Source organism: Cryptomeria japonica, chromosome 8 (assembly GCF_030272615.1).
Source record: "Cryptomeria japonica chromosome 8, Sugi_1.0, whole genome shotgun sequence".
NCBI lineage: Eukaryota > Viridiplantae > Streptophyta > Pinopsida > Cupressales > Cupressaceae > Cryptomeria > Cryptomeria japonica.
This window is the reverse complement of record NC_081412.1, coordinates 617,549,932-617,556,935: the sequence shown is the minus strand read 5'-3', so window position 1 is coordinate 617,556,935 and position 7,004 is coordinate 617,549,932.

Below are 7,004 nucleotides of genomic sequence, written 5' to 3'. Positions count from 1 at the left end.
AGCCTCCATGTACACTTGTTGAGAAAAGTATAATGGTATTTGGTCATTATTAGGATAACGACCATGAGAAGCTAAGAAACATGGTTATATCTTAGTTTCCACTAGTGGATCTATGCATCATGTGACTTGATACACTCTAACCCTATGGTAAAAGCACAAACCTATGTAACACTTTTATAAAGGAACTAGCCAACACAACTAAAACTATTTAACTTCAACCCCATAAAAGTAACATTTGTAAATTATGTAAACAGATCAAATGTGGAAATATTAATAAAATTTAGCTTTGTTCTTTTATAAAAAAATTAGAAAAAAATTGATATTTTTTTTAATAAATTCAAAGATAGATTTTTCATTGTTGAAAAATGCTGAAAATCAAGGGTTCTAGTCGACGTCACCAAAAAAAATGAAAATGGACTTTACTTTTTCTAATTTTTTTTTCCAAATAGAGAACATATATATGCATGTAGTCTTTAAAAAAACAAAAAATTTGATGTATATTTTTCTCGTTATAATATTTTAAAGTCCAACATAGCTAAATTTGACAATTTTCATCTGGCGTCACCTTTTGACTACTAAATTTATCATTAACCACAAAAAAAAACCCTTTTTGAGAAAATTCTCTCATCTAGTGAATAATATTTTTTCAATTTTTTTATTAAGATTTAATATTTTTTTAAAATTTGTCCAAGGGGTTGAGCTTAACTGGTTAAAACACTGGGTTCTCACTGTGGAGACCCAAGTTCAATTCCCAATAGGGACATCTAAAGTGGAATTCTAAGTTGTGACTCTTGGCCTTCCATAGGATGGGGAAGGTCTTGGGTCAATCTAATCAAACATAATAATAATAATAATAATAATTCAAAGATATGTAGTGGGGATGGGGCCCCCTTCTGTGTCCCCACTAGTTCATAGCTCTAGTCAAAAGCTATTCAGGCTTCGGCCAATTACCGATCAAAAAATAATAATTTTTTTTTAAATTTCTAATCAACCTCTTTTTAAACTTTAAAAAGCTACTCACAATGTTTAATTAATAAAAAAATATTAAAATTAATCAAAACACTAAAAACATATATGTCTAGATTCGTGACTTTGTGCTCTACAAAAGGGTATTCTTTAGTTTATGTAAAAAAATATTCTACTTGAAGAAAAATTGAGCAAAAGTGAAAAGTTTAAGAAATAAAGAGTTTTTCACCTTTTTTGTGCCATATCACATGACACATAGGCTAGTCTAGTTGGATTGAGTTTGATCGAATTCAGTTAGACCGAACTTAGTTCAACCAAACTAACCTTAGTTCTAACAATTAAAAAAAAAATGAATAGTGAAAGCATTTGAACCAAGGGAGTCCTATAAAACTCAGTCCAGCCATGTAGGCTTAATGTGGCCCGAGGGTAGTTTGGTCACACTGAGTCTGGCCAGACTACCCTTAGTTGGCCCAAAGTGTGACACAACTCCATGCTTTTTCCCCCTACTCTTCTCCTGATACTAAAGAAACCATCGTTATTTGATGACTTCCTTGGGGACTTGCTTCTACATGTCCTCTAAGGAAACATGACCCCTAATATCAACCCTCAAATACCTAAAAAATGGCATCAACAACATGTGGGGCATATGATGTGTCGGTCCCCAATCTATCTCTCAGTGTCTCCAATCTAGTGTAAATGGATTGGCATGTACATTTATGTTTGTATTGCATGAAGATTTCATTGATGAAGTATAGCATTGTCATTGATGTCAATAGTAACTAGTAATGAAGATGTATTACAACTAGTAATGATGCAATAATGCAACTGGTAATAAAGAAGTGAAGGCAACCTGTATTATTATTGAAGCAAAGAGATCAACTGGTAACCCTAACCAGTTGATAAGCAAAACCCTAACCGATGGAGCTTGGAGAATTAGTTGTGATGATCTATGATTGAATGATGATTGGATATGAAGATGCCACATATGCATGTTGCACGTGATGAGTTTTGAAGTGGATTTGGCATGTAGAGTTAACTGTTTATCTTTGAAATGATCAATTGCATAGTATGAAGTGACAAACACGTGATGAGCTACGGGATCCAATGTGCGATGATCGAGGAGCGGTTGAAATTGTCTGGAACAATGTGTAGTTGATATCTATGTAATCTAGCAGTCAAGATTGAACTAATATGTTTGTAATCTCTATGAGATTTGTAGGTTTGTGTTGTGTTACCGACCTATTGTATTTTTCCTTAAGGTTGATTATTTGTTTCAGTGTTGTGTTGGAAAATTTGTCTGTGTGATTATTGCCAAACCAAAAGGTGTGTCTGCAGAATGTTGTGAAGGAAGATAGGAGCAGAAAAGGATCTGATTAAGAAAGAAAGTTCTATTACCAGATCCCTAAAGAACATGTTGTTCTCTAACCATTACAATAGTTAAATCTCTTAATTGGGTAAGTTTTAATAGGCTTCTTGTTGAAATCCTCTAACCAGGTGATCCATTAGTTTGGATTTGAAATCCTCCACCGAGGTTACCTCTAATAGGGTATTAGCTTTAAGAGGGTATTGTAGTCAATCCCTTAACCGAGTAGTCCTTAACCATATCTGTTCTTAATAGAACATTATTGTATAAGCTTCTAACAAGGTTTGGCTCCTAAAAGGGTGAACTTCAGAAGAGTTCAAAATACTTGTGGGTATTCATCCCCACTGTGGTTTTTTCCATTTGGGTTTCCACGTGAATAATCATTGTGTCAAGTGGTGAATGATTTTGCAGATGAGTTTTTGATATGGTTGATATGAATGACTGGTAAATCCACTTAGATATGTTTGAATGACCAAAAATTATCTGAAATGAGCTATTACTGATTCTAATAAAGTGGTTTAAGGTTTGTTCAAATGATATTGAAGTTTCAAGATCTGTTACATTGTATCATTGATGTTTTGGTCAACTGGTAATGTTTGATAGTGCAGTTATAGTTTTTGATACAATGACTACACTGGTTAGATTAGTGAGTTGTTTCTGAGTTGGAAGTTTGTTTGGTGAAAGTTTAGTTTATTTTCTAACTACTGATTCACCCCCCACTCAGCAGTTGATTGGATCCTTATAGTTTCATCATATTATCAATTGGTATCAGAGGTATCCAGGTCCTCTTGAGTTTAAGCCTAATAGCTTGAGGAAAAGATCTAAGAGAACATGATGAAGAAAGGAGGTCTGAAGTTCAATAGAGAAAAATACATAATCTTGAGTGATAAGATAAATATCTATATCAAGAACCTAGGAAGTCAATATTGGGAACATGTTGTTACTAAATATAACTTGCCTAGTGGGATTCTGATAGATGATCAAAAGAAGCAATAGGAGAACAATCAAGCATTGAAGGCCATCATCAGTTCCTTGTCTGATTTAGAATATGTTGATATTCATGGATTGGAGACTGGATATGAAGTTTGGAAGAAACTGGAAGAAATCTATAGCGGTGACGAGCATGTTAAGATTGCCAAAGAAGAGTCTTAGAGGAAAATTCGATGATATGCAGATGGCTGAAGGAGAAAAAATTCAACATTATGGTGAAAGGATCAAGGAGATAGTTAGAGAAATCAAAAGTGTTGGAGGTACAGTGGAGGATACCACTGTGGTTAGCAATGTGCTAAGAACCCTTCTACCAGTATATGCTATCCAAGTTGTAGTCATTCAGGAACTCAAATCTATTGATAAGACAAAGGTAACTCTTGACTCTATCATTGGTAAATTAACTTCATTTGAACTAAATGGTTTTGATGGAAGTGTTTAGCGATCAGAATCTGCATTTAAAGCCTCAGTCTCAACCCCACCCATGGGTCAGTGCAAGAAGTTGAGTCCACTTTTTGGCCAAAAAGTGGAAGTGTTTTCCCTGATTTTCAGTTTTTGTCCCATTTGAGCTTAAATTTTGAAACACTTGGAGATTGAATCTTGGAAAAATTCAATAATATAAAAGATATCCCTCTGAGTCTACTTTCCAAATATGTAATTTATTTTAATACCCACATAAGAAAAAATAACTTTTGGAATGGAGTTCTAAAAACTATGTTTTAAAAATGCCTGTTTCAGGACCATACCATGCATGTGTACAACCCACACTTTTTGACACAATTAAAATTATTTTCTCAAACCATTTTGGAAAATGGTTTGTAACTCACTAAAGATTGATGAGCATATTTTTTTGTATTTTTTTTTAACTATTTTATTTTTAATTAATTTTTTAATGACTATAATTATGTTTTTAAAAATTTGACGTGTACGACGCACATAATTTGACGTAAACTTAACATTTTTAATTTTTTTTTTTTAAATAGAAAAGAATTTTGTGTAGAATGATGACATATAATTTTTTTTCAAAATTCATTAAAATAAAAAAGTTATTAAATTAACAAAATTAGTTAATATTTCAAGTTTATGGACCCGATTTAGTATAAATTAAATAAAAATAGTTAAAATAATCAATTTTGAAATAAAAATTTACATATTTAGAATCTGGATAGTATAATCTGAAATGGGTTTTAATTTCGTATAAAAATTCTCTAATTACAGGCACATAAATTATTTCAGAAGATCGTATTTGTGCTTTCATTCATGGAGATTTGAATTTGCAAGTCCATGTCTTAGGTGTGGCCATCCCAGGCCTATCCCAGGCCTAATCCCAAGCCAAGTGGTGGGGTGTGGAACCAACTTCCACAAAATGGGCCCCCATTTTCAAACAAAGGCAGCTTGTGAAAAAAAGAAGGAAAAATACGATTTAGAAACGGGGGCTCATTTTTTAAAAATAGGCCCTTGTTTTTAGAAACAGGCCCCCATTTTGTTTAAAAGTGGGCCCCCATTTTAGTACAAAATGGGGGCCCATTTACTTTTGCTTCGGGCCCCTATTACCTTTTGGCTCGGGAGCCCAAAGCATAAACGGGTCCTCTTTTTTTGAAAACGGGCCCTTGTTTATAAGAGCGTGTTTTCCAATGTGCGGACTTCCGCGAATTTGTGACTCATTACCTTGCACTTGCTCCCGTAAGGAAAAGTAGAGAATTTAGTTACAGTCATGAGTATAGATCCAATTGAGAGGTAGATGATGTAGATAGTCTGATTGAGCTTGAAGCATTGTTGGCCAAGTGGTTACCCAAAGGTACCGGTAAGTACAAAGGTAAACTACCTTTGAATTATTTTGCATGTAACTGGATTGGACATATTGATGCTAATGGTTGAAATGGAGATAATGAGGAAAAACGTGAGAAGTATAGGAAGTATAAAGGCAAAGGTAAAATAAATTATGTCATTGTAGTGGATGGAGGAATTATAGATGAAGAATCTGAGGAAGATGCAAATGAGGACATTGTCTTTGTTACTATTAAAGAAGAGATATCAGATCAAAAGGCATTGGTCTCTCACATGGATAGTTCAAATGATTGGATTATAGATAGTGGTTGTTCACACCACATGACTAGCGATCGGAGTAAGTTTCTTACTTTGAAGGAATTTGATGGAGGTGTTGTCAGATTTCAAAATGACTGACCCTACATGGTGAAAGGGAAAGGATCCATCTCTCTGAATGGTAAAAGCAGCACAGAGGATGTCTACTGGGTTGAAGGACAGAAACACAATCTTTTGAGTGTTTCTCAACTCCATGACAAAGGTTACCCACTAGAATTCAAGAATGGAGTGTGCAAGATTTATGGAAGTAAAGGTGAACTGATTGCAACTGGAAAATAGGCTAGAGGTAATTTGTTTCATTTGAACTCTAAAGTCAACAGTTGTTTAATCACAAGAGTAGGAGATAGTTGGCTTTGGCATCAGACGTTTTGTCATGTGAACTTTCATAACACTGTAAGAATCAGCGAGTCCAAATCTATAAGAGGTTTGTCACAATTGGACAAACCAGTGAATTCTTTATACAAGGAATGTCAGTTAGGGAAAATGACATCCTCAACCTTCAAGAGAAAATCTTTCTTAGGTGAACATTTGCAAGATTTGGTTCATACCGACCTATGTGGACCAATGAGGACTAGGAGTATTCAAGGTGATTGATACTTCATGATATTTACCGATGGCTTCTTAAGGATGATGTGGGTCACATTCTTGAAAGATAAGGCAGAAGCATTTATCAAGTTTAAGGCATTCAGAGCCTTGGTTGAAAATGAAAGTGGACAAAAGCTTAAATGCTTAATAACCGATCAAGGTGGTCAATTTACTTCTGAGGAATTCATTAGATACTGTAAAAACAATGGAATTAAGAGGCAACTTTCTACACCAAGGACACCACAACAAAACATTATTGCAAAAAGGAATAACCAGTCAGTACTTGAAGTTGCTAGGACTATGCTAATTCAAGGAGGTGTAGCTAAGACATTCTAGAGAGAAGTTGTCAGCACAACTGTTTATACAATGAACTGGATATTGGTTAAAAGAGGTAAGGACAAAACACCCTATGAGTACTAGTATGGTAGATCACCTAATGTCAGTTACTTCAAAAATTTTGGTAGCAGATGTTTTATCAAAAGAGGTGATTATATTGGTAAGTTTGATGCCAAGAGTGATGAAGGCATATTTCTTGGCTACTCCACTAAGAGAAAAGATTACAAGCGTTACAATAAGGGGACTAAGAAGATCAATGAAAGTGTTAATGTCTGAGTAGATGAGTTTCTTGAAAGTTCAGGTGAAACCAACAAGGAGAAGGAAGAAGAAGAACATTACACACTATTTTTGGAACCAGAACCGATGAAGCCAGAATTTGGAGAACAGAACATAGAAGCCCCAGTTCAATTGGAATAGGAAGGTCCAATAGAGGATGAATAAAGTGAAGAAGAAGAATAACCTAAAAAACTAGATCATGTTATTCCAAGGTCTGTTAGACTCAATCATAGCCCTAATCATATTATTGGAGACATGAATGTAGGTGTGTTAACTAGAAGAGGGATTAGAGAAAACTCATGTATGATTTCCACCATTGAGCCTGGAACTGCAAAAAAAACATTTGCAGTTGAAGAATGGATCAAGTCAATGGAAGAAGAATTTGACC